Here is a 13,768-nt window from a genome sequence, read left to right on the forward strand (position 1 = left end):
ATGATAGCAGTTTTCAGGTATCTAAAAGGGTGTTTAAGGAGGTGGGAGAAAACTTGTTCATCTTAGCCTCTAAGGATAGAACAAGAAGCAATGGGCTTAAACTGCAGCAAGGGAGGTTTAGGTTGGACATTAGGAAAAAGTTCTTAACTGTCAGGGTGGTTAAACATTGGAATAAACTGCCTAGGGAAGTTGTGGAATCTCCATCTCTGGAGATATTTAAGAGTAGGTTAGGTAAATGTCTATCAGGAGTGGTCTAGGCAGTATTTGGTCCTGTCATGAGGGCAGGGGACTGGACTTAATGACCTCTCGAGGTCCCTTCCAGTCCTAGAGTCTATGAATCTATGAATTCTGTAAACCTTTCTTTGTCTCACTTGACCTATGTGTAAAACATCTACATATATAACTGAACAAATACGGTTTGAGCTGATGTTTTTAAGAGTAAAAATTATTTTCCTTTGTCCCTGAGCCTGCAGTCCTCACTCCAGCAAAACTCCCATTGAGGTACGTTTTGTTAGTAAGGATGGTAAATGAGCTTTGCCCGAGTAAGGACTGTGAGGTTGGGCCCACAGCATTTTACTTCTGCCAAATAAGTTGATGAATCCAATTTGCAGCACTCTATGGGACCGGTGTTATCAGTAGATTCTCCTGGTACACGGTATTATAGCTTAGACAGTGAACTTTATTTGAGTAACTGCCGACAAATTGTATATTGATCATAACATCTCTGAATGCTATATATGACCCTCTTTCTGACAGCAGTTCCAATGACATCAGCTAGAGTGGCAAAGTGGGTCAAAGTCATTATATAGCCCTTCAGTGATCATTTGTGTACCAATCTAAGATGGCCACCACAACAGAGATGCACAACTAGGTAAACATTAGCATCTCTGTATGCGCTTTGGAACAGCCAGGTGTCACTCCAACATTCAAGAACTCAAGCCACTGCCATTAGTGAAAGAAGAGACATTTATAACCCTTAATATAATGGCGACTGATTAACAGATGTTTTGGGAGGGTCTCGGCTGGTTGAGATATGCATAAACCTCAAAATCAAAGGTATATTGCACAGAGGATGTTAACCCATTCCTTCCTGTTATGCACCAACATGTTGTAACTTGTGCAACTGTCCCATTAAAAACAAATACAGTGAGTGTTTTCATATGTAACCCTTCATAAAATGTATCGAAATCACTTTTCAGACATGTACAATAGACAGTGCTTTATTCAGCAGGGTATGGTGATTCATTGAGGCAGGAAGAGGGGAAAATGAGAGAGAGAGAGAGTCCACACATGCAGGCTAAGAGAAATTAAACTTGAAAGATGGAAGAAAGTGTTCCTGCAAGCTAGCCCCAGGCACAGGAAAAGGGAGAGGGGCAAAAATGTGGGTGGGGTCAGGGAGGAGGAATGGGATGAGCATCAGTGATAGGCTAAAAGTGGGACATGAAGGTTGTATAGTGAAGTTGAAACCAAAAGTATTCAGTGTCTCAAAGGGAAGGAGAGAATTCCACATAATAGGGCAGTAGAAGTGAAAGTTACCCTTAAGTTTAGAGAGCTGTGGAGAGGGGACACAGGTAAGCCACAATGGTAGTTTGTTTAGTTTTATAAAAATCTCCCATCACTAGGTCTCCAAGAGCATCCCCAGTATTCAACACCTACCAAAAACCTAATGGCATATTGATCAATATTGGCTTGAATCCCAGTTTCACTGGATTCCAAAGCCTGAGTAAACAGATGAGACTGACACCATGCTCTGTGGCCAGTAAGACTGGGCTTTGTCAGTCCTATAAGGGTGGTGAATTCCAGCAGGAGTGGGAGGAGGGAGAGGGGGAGAGGTAAGAAGGTATAACGTCAGATAGGATACGGTAAAGCATGTCGACAAAGCACACTGAAATTCAAGAGGCCAATTTTAAATTAAATCTACAGAGCACCGGGAAGCTCATGAAGATGACTAAGAATGAGATGGTTCCCTAAAGGGTAAAGTGGAGACTGGATGTGATTAGGCCAGGAATATAAAATAAGAGAGGATTCTAATATTGGCATAAAGGTGGGGATCAGCATATTTACAGACTGGTGGAATGCAAGAGCCAAAAGAAAGCTCAAGGTGAGAAATTTCTGGCCTTACACACCAAGGTTACAGTCTGAGAAATGCAGAGTCCACGATATGGGTCATAAGAACTCAGATGCATCCTGATTTAAATACACTGAACATCTAAGGAGATTCTGGATTATTAAAAATCTGCTAGAAATGACTGAGTACCTCCCAAAGGCACAGCTCCATGCAAGCAATCTTATTTTTATTGAAAGGGAAACCTGTTTCATGAATATACGGTACATTTGGGTGTTGGGGGAAATGTCTAGAATCCGTGTTCCCCACGAGATCTCTGCATTTTCTAAAGATCTTGATTATCGCCTCAAACCCATTGTTATTTGTCTTCCGACAGCGGTACGCAGACACACTGCACAAAGATGCTGACAACTGTGCTAAAAAAGACTAACAGTTAATAAGTAAAAAGATCCCAGTCACGGTGAGGCTGCCAGCTATTGACCTCCAGAGCTTATTTCTTGGCTGCCACTTTTGGAGAGGCAATTTTTCTTTGGAATGAAGGTGGAGGAGGAAGGAAATAGTTTTAAAAAAAAAAAAAAAAAGACCCAGGTGGCCATTTCATTAACTGGGGAGCCTCCAGCTGTGTAACTGGATGCTGTTATGCAGCTACAAGGCAAAACTCATTCCTAACTGTGCAATCAACAATAGTTACTCTTTGTGTGAACCTGCCTCCTGGGGATGCCAGGGATCAGTGAGGAAAAGTGACATTTGCCGTATTCTGCTGACCCAATGAAAATGTTGTTTCGTTTATTCTGAGAATGACCATTTTTTGAGTGGAATGTGAGAATTTGAATAAAAATCCTGTCAGAAACTTGTCAAAATGCATTTCGTCTGAGCAGAGGTTCCGAGGATGACACAACCAGCAGAAACAGTGTTTTTTTTTTAACAGGCCAAGTTAGGCTAATATGATTTTTGGTGGCGCTAGAGATAAGTCTGAGCTTTAAAGCTCTCCAAAACTTGGAGGTTACTCTAGTGTAGATTTCTACTGCAATATACAAATAAATAAATAAAGTCTTGCAAATGATATTCACATGGAAGAAGGCAACAGCACCTGCACTTAACAGTATCCACTGGACACTATCCAGATATTAATGAGTTAATCCTCACTGCATCCCTGGATAGGGAACATAAACTCCAGCTCATTTATTCCTTTACTCACTGGCATTACAGATGGGAAAGCTGAGACAGAGAAATTAAGTGATTTCCTCCAAACCACGCAACACGTCAGTGACAGAGCCAGAATGAAAACTCAGGAGAAGCCACACTGTCTTCTGTATGAAGGAAGACTGACTGATCTATAAGTATATAGATATAACTAGTGTATTATCACCTGAGCTTGGTCATTGGAGGTGTTATATATGGAACCTATAAAAAGCCATTTTTACATCTACTGATCCACCACTTCTAGGGAAGTTTGTTGTCAGTTTGGGTCTAAACCAAAAGACTGAGCCTAGTTCCACCTACTACTGAGTCTGGCAGATTTGGGTTACTTTATCTCTATATGGTGTCAAGTATCAGGGGGTAGCCATGTTAGTCTGTATCCACAAAAACAACGAGTCCGGTGGCACCTGAAAGACTGACAGATTTATTTGGGCATAAGCTTTCTTGTTTTTATCTCTGTAGTGAATTGAGATCAAAACACAGAATCTAGACACCTTAGACTTCTAAAGAACTTCAGATTTAGTCCTCATTTTACCTATTAGGCTCCTTTTCAATCTGTTCCCTCTTTATCCCAGCTGCCCCGTTCCAGGTCCTTCTCCACAGCGTATGTAGTAGAGTCTATGTAGATTCTCTAGGTACCCTGCACCAGTGGGACTAATGGTTTCTGGAGGATGAGGAAGTGGTCACAAGAGTGAAGCATTCAGAGGCTCATCTCCTGGCCCCAAGTCCCTCTGTCTCTATACAGTAACAGCAGCAACGTCACAAGGGAATAGGGAGTGAACCACTTACCTAGTGGTACGACCCTGAAGAGCTACAGGGCAGTCAAGGAAACTGATCTACTTCCAAAGCTTTCTAACCCTTTTGCTCTTCCTTCTGCTGGACTCTATATGCAATGAAACCTGTTGTTGCTCCATCCTTTGGGATGCTGACCTTGTGACGTTCAGATGTCAGTCATGTGCTGGTGCCCCTTCACTTGGTATGACTATGGAATAACGCAAAGCTAACAGAGTGGTACAGCACAGTTAGCCGTACAGGAGCGCTAGTATATGGGGTATGCATGAAACAATCAAAAGAGGGGAGAGGGAAAATAACAGAGATGCCTGTAGGATGCGAGTATTTCCAGGCTCTCAGAAATGGGCCCTAGTTGTTGGGCCCTAGTGTCTCTGACTTCCAGTAGGCTTGGGGCTGACCTTGTTCATCGCTTGGTTTAGTGGAGGACCCAGCAGCTGCAGGACGGAGGTCAGCCGAGCGGCATCACTTCTTAGGAGTTCAGCAGTTGACTCGTCGCTTCTCCTGCCAGCTTCTCTTTTGAGCTGTGTTGTGTGGCACAAAGTCCATGGAAAGCAGGCGGCTGTTATATATTTATGACCAAACGGAAGGCTGTAAAAGTTGCACAGCAGGTTGTGTGAGTTCTCCATCCCCAACAGTGGGAGGGTGACCAGATAGCAAGTGTGAAAAATTGGGACAGGGGATGAGGGCGGGTTATAGGCCCTATATAAGACAAAGCCCTGAATATCCAGATTATCCCTATAAAATTGGGACATCTGGTCACCCTGGGGGGCTCTGCTTGATTCCTCCCCTTTCCCACGAGACTCCTTTTGAAGTTGGGAGGCAGCATGCCAGAGGGTAAAAAAACAAATGAGCCAGAACTCCTGTGACACTAGGTGTCTCGCAGGTAGGCAGAGACATCAGAGCACAGGTGCAGAGCTCATGGCTGGTTAGGTCAGGAGCTGAGAGAACCGTTTGCCAGGCTGAGAATGCAAGAGCTGAGCAGAGGGAAAGCAAAGCTCCCATTATATTGCTTCCCGTAACGGTGACGCTGTGCACCTCCATAAGGTCAGAATGCATTTTATGAACACGAGTGCACTGAGGTGAGGTGGGGAAATGGATACTGTTAACTTACAGGTGGGCAGACTAAAACACAGCACCGTTAAAGGTCCAATCCTGCAAGCTGTAAGCATCATCCGCTCTTAGTACTTGATTCTTCACTGTATCTGAGCTCAGCCCAAATGGAGCATATGAGCAGGAGAGGGGGCCTGTCTGAAGCCCACTGAGGCTCCCTGATTCAGGGCTTCTTTTTCCCAGTGCAGGCTAGCACTGCAGAAGGACAGCTCTGCTCTACTACACTCCCTCCTCTCCCTGTTCCACCCCGCAGGCCCCTTCCTTCCTCTTACCCCTGTAGTGCCAAGTGCAGGAGGCAGCCCCAGCTTTCCAGTGGTAGAGATTCCCTTATACCAGGGCAGTGGAGTTCTCCAGCTGGTTAAAACCACTTTGCCTTGCTTACATGGCACAAAGTGACAGTGGACTGGAGAGTCAAGTCCCTAATTCTCACTGGCTTCAGCAGGAGTTGGTTTTCCAGGAGGCCCTTGCCACATGGTAGAACCTGGCCTCAAGAAATTTGCCAAGAGGCTCACAGCAAGTCTGTGTCAGAGACAAGAACCAAAGCCCCCAGTTTCTGACCCCCAGTCAAGTCCGTAACTACGCTAGACCATGTTTCCACCCTGCATACCGTATTCTTGTCCAGTTTGTTGCGTGCACGACTATCACACAGAAACATAGCTAAAGAAGAAGAATGGCTGAAAGACACCAGTGGTCTCCCCCTTCAATCCTAGTAAATTGATATGTTTACCTGATCTTCAAGGGCAATCACTGCCCAGTGTTCCAGAGGAAGGTGGACAAAAGTTCCTGCTAACGTCCCCATAGGGAAATCACAAATCTATCCCTATGCTTTTGAGTGAGAATCAATACAGCTGAGCATCAGTCACTCTGTTTCTGTTTTGTACTGAGCTGTTTGTTTTGTCCTGTACCTGCTGGTGCACTTTTAAAACAGCCACATGCTATTTATTTACTGTTCGTTGAGTGCTGTCGTGTTTAATGTGGTATAACATCTAGAGGCAGGTGTGGTCTCAGCCCCATGGTTCTTCCATTCGGCACCAAAAAATACACTTCAAACAAATGCTGCCCTGGATTACTGCAGGATAAAGGCCACTCCCAGACAGTTCAGATTGCTTGATCAAGCTGCTCTATCTATACTGGATTAATGCAATTAACGTAAACTCCTTTTGCACTGGGGATCTGTTCTTTGTCTGGTACTGCTCTCCATTTGTACAGCGCTGCACGGGCACACATGGGGCTATAAAACCGATGACCGTGCTGTAACCCCACTGACATCCCTCAGTACCACGGAAGTCCAAGTCAATGCCCATTTAGAGGCAAGTTCTCTTCATGGGGGATTTTTAGATTATTACGAACAGCCAAGAAGGCCTGAGGTCAGGTCAGAGTGATAAAGTGCGTCACAAGGAGAAGTGAATTGACATGCTTTAAATGTAATGGGATCTATTTGTGGCGCAAAATTAAAGCTACTAATAGTTATGGGTTTGATTATGCCTTAGAGGCTCTGGTCTACTTAAGGGACACTGCAGAGTCTCCCCACCCTAGGGAGCTTCCCAGTGTGCAGAAAGGAGCATGCCTGCCATGGCTCAGGGATGCCACATGCTGTCTCCTGCACCGCCAGCCAGCTCTGCTCACAGGAGCACATGGTGGGAGGTGTGTCATGACTTGATCTCCTTTTGTGGCATCTTGATTTCCAGGAGGCATTAGGAGAGAGCTCTGAGCACCACAGGGCCTGCAATTGTTCTTGGGTGCTGTGCAGGAGCACAAGACAGTGGGCCGAATGACCCTTTCCCTCCCCTCTGCCTGCATCTTCAGAGCAACTGAGTATGATCTGGTCCTAAGTGTGAGACATAGGGTGCCCCCCCTTTCCACTCCCTACATGGCGTTCCAGCTGCTGTAGGTAAGGAAGAGGGTGAATTGAAGAGCTGGGCGGAAAATGCCAATTATTGTTTATTGGGCATTCTTTTTTTAAGCATTTTCTTCAAAAATTTCCTGTGGCTTTTTTATATGAAAAAAACCCCATAAAAACGTTGTCTTTAAAAACCCACTGGTTTTGTTTTTTAAAAAATGACTGAAAAGCAAATGTTTGTACTGAAAAAAAAAATCAGTTCTCAGCCAAAAACTCAAATATGAATTTTTTTTCCTGCAAAAATTATTTTCAACAAGTTTTTAGTTTTGTTTTGGCGGGGTGGGAGTGCTGACAGTTCATGAGTGGCTTGATTCCTGGTGAAGATGTGTCCTTGGCACATTCTCCAGGTAACTGAGCCTGCCCTTGAAAATTAAGCTGAAAGTGACATTTACGTTTTGCCCACAGCCAAAAAGCCTGTGTTCTGTCTGAGGGGTCAGAATCAACCACTGAGGGAGCGACTCTAGCCTCCAGGGCTCCACTGAGAAAGAGACTCTCACACGGATTTTGCAGTCTGTCTGGCCATGGGAATTGACAGAGCTCCCACACACAAGTTCTCCAACAGACTGATTTTCCATCCTGCTTTGTTCACACACAGTCCAGGAAAGCAAAAAAGGCCTTTCTAAAGGGTCAGGCTACAGAAACAGTATGAGACTATAGGCCGTTTATATAACGGACAATATAGACTTGACTTTCAGAAGCAGCCTCTGATTTTGTGCCCACAGGGGTCTTGCTACCTGATCTGCGGACATAAACATTTCAATGTCTCAAGCAATGGCATTTCCCCATCATTCTCCCTCACACATGAGCCAAGCAGGCTTGAGGCCTGCCCAGGTCCTGTGAACACAGGGAAAAGGTGGCCATGGGGCCCAGCTAGAGTTGGGACAGATGCACTGAATGGAGGAATGTTTCTGTTTTGGTTGAAAAGCCCAGCATTTAAGCTCAGAGCATGAGGATCATTGTTTGCAACAAAATAAGTGTCCCAGTAGGTAACGTTTTTACACAGCACAAACCCTGTTGCCTTCCCAACCCTTGTATTTGTAACTCGTTTGAAAAAAATTGCTGACGTCGCCTGAATGTCGATATCTTCTTAGCCTTAATATTGCAGTTTAAGCTTAGTATCTGAGCTTCACAATGCTGCCAAATGCAAGCCGCTGTCGTGGCAGTTGGAGAGATCCGAGCTTTTAACTCACTGGCTTTTTAATGTTCCCCTTTCCTCTCTCCGTTCATGTGCTCCTGAAGTGTAGCTGCTGGTTGAATTACTGATTTTTCTAATTGGCCTATGATTTTCAGTGGTGGTCGTATCTCCTGGGCTGTAATCTTATCAGATATTGCATGCTAAGCAGGGTTGGGTCTGGCCAGCAATTGAGTGGTGCTGCCATCTCCTTCCTTGTCACTTCCTACCTCATAAAAATTAGGATATGTTAAGGCAAAGGATAGGATGAGAGAGAACTCTACTGGCTCCTCTGCATCCTCTTTGCTGCTTTCTCTCTCTCTTTAATCCCCTTACCTTTATTTTCTTATTGTGTTCTTACTTCTGCAGTTACTTTCTTGAGTAAATCCCTCCTGTGCAACATTTTACCTTGTTTTTATTCTCTCCTTTGTCCTTATGGTGTCTTCTCATTCTCCTCTAGGGTAGATTCTACTGACTGCCTCTGAGCCCTTCTAGGCTTTTATTTTTCTCTTTCTATTTGAGTGATTCTCTTTATCTGAGGGTCCTCTAAAGTACATCAGCCCATCTCTCTGCCTTACTCATTCATTTTCTCTCTCATTCATTCAGAGTCCTTCTCCACCCAGAAACAGGACCTCTTTTGTCCCCAGTGAACACCTCTGGTTAATAAATTTGGATTCTGACAAACTGATTTTTAATAGGGCAGTCCTATAATTCATTGAACCCTCTGAGCTCTAGTCTGATGTCGACATGGGCCCGAGGTGCAATGCTTTAGATATCAACTTTCACCGAAACTGGTGGCTGGATCTGAGGCTTTGGTCTGGCTCCTTATAGAATTTGTGTCAGGGCCACATGTGAAATTTGGATCTATCAGAATTAATAATAGTAAAAAAATTTGCAAGGAACATTAAACATCGCGCTTCAGGAGTTAAGCCAATTGTTTAGATTGGCTGAGACCTGTCTGGGAGATTATCACACATCTGCCTTCTGGAAGGCTCTTGGACCATCTTTTGAAACATCTGGGACTGGCCCCTGGCACAAGCGGGGTCATAGATGGACTGCAGGTCTGATCCAGTCTGGCAATTTCTATGTACTTATCTGAGCCTTCCCAAATGGAGGGTTGTCTGAGGCAGAGATTTGGGGCCAGCTCCTCCTTTGTTTGGTTAGATCGTTGTTCAGTGCTCTGTTGCAGATGCAGCAAGAGTTGCCAGTGAGTACTAGAGCTGAAAATGTGGAGAGCCTTAACTTTTTTGACTGAGCATGTGAGAGGAAGGAATTAATGCCATGTCATTTTTATTATTACTTTTTCTTAACCATTCATTCTGTGCACCTTATTTAGGGCCTGATTCAGTTCCCACTCCGCCTTTTCTCCCTGACCTTCAGCAGAAGTGGGTCTGGGCCCTTGTATCCTTTCTGATGACTAAACAACTATTTCTTTTTCTTGAAAAATCATTCAATTTATAATGTTATGGCTCCAACAGTCTAGTTCACAGCTCCCTTGAAGACAGCCATAAGCTACCTCTGTGTAACACACAGGCTGGCTCCAGGCACCAGCCTAGCAAGCAGATACTTGGAGCGGCCAACGGAGAGGGGTGGCACGTCCGGTTATTGTCGCCGAAGACTGAAGCGGTGACAGTAGAGCAGATCATGATCACGGCTTTTGTTGTTGGTGGTTGTTTTTTGCTGCTTGGGGATGGCCCTGGTAACACACCCCTTGCTTTCGCAGGTGGAAGACTCCTTGAGCAGCAGAAGCTGTATTAAAATCTACTGTTTTACCCCCCGAGGTGTGGTGGATCTCACTCCACTGCCGAGCCACTGATTTAAGATTGATAAAGCTTATGTGTCATGTCCTGGAGCAGCAGTTTGAAGGTATGACATTCAGGGCTAACTGGTATGGACTGGCTCACTTGAGCTCTCTGCTGTTGCCAGGAAAAGGACAGGAGGGGATGAAGTCAGTATGTTTCTGCCTAGAGTGCTCAAGGCAGAATTTGCCCTAGGAGAACAAGGGCAAGCAAAGCTCTTGTCTCTCCTCTCCTGCACTTTGAATGACACTCTTTCAGTGTCAACAGTAAGAACTTGGAAAATAAATTTTAATTTCAGGTCAGAACAGCTATTAAAATCTTACCCGCAGCAGGAAGGCTCTTTGAGGAGGACAACAGAGTTCATTCATGTGGAATAAGTGCTGAATAATAGAGAACCGTAGTGTTTCTGTAAAAGAAAGTGGCGTTTAAATCTAATGTAGATGTTTCAGAGGTGGAGGGAAAACAAACTCAAGCTTGGAAATGGTGGGCAGAATTCACGTGGAAACGGAATAGCAATTACTTCTGGTTGGTGAGGCCACTCGAAAGGCCAGCAGTTGGAGCATGAAGTCATGCCTGCCTCACCTGTTGTGGTGGATACGCCTGGAAGTACTTCCCCAAAAACTCCCTCTCACACAACCCCTCTATTCAGTCTTTCTCCTCTTATCTTTAGTCCAGGAATCCAATTTGTAGCTGCCTCCACTGCTTCCCAGCCCAATTTACCCTCCATCTCCTCTTGAGCTAATTCACATTACATGCTTCTTCGGAGGCCTCTGGCAGTGTGTGAGGCATTTCAGCTGTTCATTTGTGGAAAGAAAAGTGTCTTGAACAGTTTATAGGCACCCTGCCCCCTTCCTCTAATGCTTTGATTCCAGGAATTGGTGTTTGCAGCCCTACTGTTACCTACTGTTGAACCCTGGGGGAACTCTACATTCCCATCCCATTGTCAATGCTAAGAGTTTATGGTGTGGTTAGGATCTGAGAATAGCCCCTTCTTACTCAAAGGGTTGTTTCTTGTTTTTCTGACTCAGATCTTATTATCTTACTGACTAATATCTTTTTGTGGAGCCAGTACAGCTCTGGGAGTGCTAGCTGGACTCTCTTCTGCTTATTCATCCTCAGCCAAACATCCTGCAAGTTCCACTTGCAGTGTTTCAGTGACTGGTGATGTAGGGACAAGAAGATCAGGTTTTCAGCTCCCAGGGGACATTTGCTATTGGAAAAATTTTGGCTTTATTTGACTCGTAAACAGAACAAATATGATCTGGAAGCCACTGAAAGAGAAAGGATTAGAAGGTGCACAATGTCAGTTTTCTGACTATCACTGAATTTTAATTTGTGGTTCCTTGCTATAAGTCACAATTTACTGGCATCAGTATCATTTTCACCATTCCTGATGCCATCTCCTACATGCTGCTATGTGAACTGCCCTAGTCGACTCTTGATATCTGCACTTTGATGCTGATAGGATCATCCTTTAGTCTAGAACAGTGTTTCCCAAACTTGTTCCATCGCTTGTGTAGGGAAAGCCCCTGGTGGGCTGGGCTGGTTTGTTTACCTGCTGCATCCGCAGGTTTGACTGATCGCAGCTCCCAGTGGCCGCAGTTTGCTGCTACAGGCCAATGGGAGCTGTTGGAAGTGGCGTGGGCTGAGGGATGTACTGGTTGCCGCTTCCAGCAGCTCCCATTGGCCTGGAGCAGCGAATTGCAGCCACTGGGAGCCGTGATCGGCCAGACCTGCGGACACGGCAGGTAAACAAACTGGCCCAGCCTGCCAGGGGCTTTCCCTGCACAAGCGGTGGAACAAATTTGGGAACCACTGGTCTAGAATAAAATCTGTCGTGCTGATTTAGCACAGCTTTTTGTGTGGCATGTGTGTTTCTGTCACTGTGAAAAGGGGACAAAGTCCTATTGGTGTGCGGTTGGTTGAGGGGTTCAGGGGAACCTTTGCTTCACTGACAAGGGCTGCTGTGCAAAGTTACAAAAAATAGGGCATCACTGAAAGAGAGGAGGAGAGAAAAATGAGGTTTGGGTCTCAGAGAGCAGGAGATCTAGAAACTTCGCTTGTTGCTAATTGTGTGGTTGTTCAAAAACAGCAAATACTTGTTTGCAACACTTGATGATAAAGTATTCTCCATTTTGTGGTCTCAGGGTATTACCCATCTGTCACTATGGACATATGCAATGCTGTGTTATCATGCACAGCTACTAAGGTCTTGAGAAACCAGGTTCACCTGCAGTGGGACAGAGAGCCTCTCCACACAATGGAATGAGAGCCTTGTGCTGAAAGCCAGGTACTAGGCATCCGGGGAAGGGAGTTCTGTTCCCAACTCTGCTATGGACTTGCTGGGCCATATTCTGTGCCAGTGCAAATAGATGCAGCTCCATTGATTTCACCCATTAATACTGGCAGAGAATTTGACCTGCTGGGTGGCTTTACGCAAGTCACTTAAGGTATGTTTACACCACAATTAAAAACCCCTGGCTAGCCCATGCCAGCTGACTTGGGCTTGGGCTAAGGGGCTATTTAATGGAGATCTAGATGTTTGGGCTCAGAGTGCAGCCAGAACTCTGTGACCCTCCACCTCACTGGATCCTAGAGCCTGAGCTCCATCAAGAACCCGAACATCTACACTTAGCCTGAGCCCAAGTCAGCTGGCACGGGCCAGCCACAAGTGTCTAATTGCAGTGTAGATATACCCATAACCTCTTTCTGCCTTAGCTTTCCCCATCTGCAAACTGAGGATAATAAATATTTAACCCTCCGCATAGTGGTGGAGTGAGATTTAATTCCCTAATATTTGCAAATATTCTTGCTATTGAAGTTTGCCACATGAAGGGAAATGCTGTAGCCCCGGTTGTGGGTACGGGATCAGCACAAAAGCTGGTTAAACAAAGGAATGGCAGTATATCTACAGGGCATCTACCACGCCTAAAGAATCCCTAGTCAGTCGACCTTTCAGACTCCTCCCTTGGAAACCCTGCCACCTTCTTTCCGCTTTGCTTGTAATGACAACAGACAACAGCAAGAAACTGTCTCCTGCAGCATGTCAAGATCTAATCTGCCTGGTATCGCCGCACTGCTGCACAATGTGCTCCAGAAAGATTTATAAAGTGTAAATATTGTACAGTATGCTGCAGAAGAGCTCAGAAGAGGTGAGCTTGGCTCTCCACAAGCCATCTAGTATTGTTCTTTTAAAAATCCTTGTCTTAGAGAGAACTTCATTGATAAAAAACAATGAAGTAATTAACAGAAAACATGAGTCACCGGTCTGGCACTGGGGCCACATTAATAGTGTAAATGTTCTTGCACAGGATTGTGGAGAAAAGGCTGTCTTGTAAAATCGGCTTTTTGCTTGTCTCTGTTTTCCGTGCACTTGGAAACTCAGGTTCTTCACGTCAGGCAGGAAGTCAGACTCTGAAATGTAAAGGCTCCAGGTTATTTAGACACCGCAGAAAATAACAGTGTTGCTGTACACCTGTTAGCAACCATTCTGTGTGCATTCTTAATGTAAACATGGACCACTGCTCTCAGACAGGGCATGCTCTTTTAGGAGCTAGTGTCAGTTTCAGTTGCCAGAAGTTCATGAGGACTTTTCCCCCTCTCCTTCCTTGTGTCTGTCTCACTGCATAGAAACACAGGAGTTGCCAGACTAGCTCAGATTTACGGTCAATCTAGTCTTCTATCCCCTTGCTTCTCAACGCCGGTCCTCCTCTTGTTCAAGCAAAGCCCCT

The 13,768-nt window shown here is 45.1% G+C and overlaps 2 protein-coding genes across 3 annotated transcripts in view; both read left to right on the top strand.

Annotated features, from left to right (window-relative positions):
• The window catches only part of SV2B (synaptic vesicle glycoprotein 2B), a 769,788-nt gene that overhangs the window by 363,169 nt on the left and 392,851 nt on the right, over positions 1-13,768 (top strand). The gene's annotated exons all lie outside the window — the stretch shown is intronic.
• SLCO3A1 (solute carrier organic anion transporter family member 3A1) overlaps positions 1-13,768 on the top strand; it is a 214,690-nt gene that overhangs the window by 48,526 nt on the left and 152,396 nt on the right. The window lies entirely within an intron of this gene.

This window comes from Chelonoidis abingdonii, chromosome 9 (genome assembly GCF_003597395.2).
Source record: "Chelonoidis abingdonii isolate Lonesome George chromosome 9, CheloAbing_2.0, whole genome shotgun sequence".
Lineage (NCBI taxonomy): Eukaryota > Metazoa > Chordata > Testudines > Testudinidae > Chelonoidis > Chelonoidis abingdonii.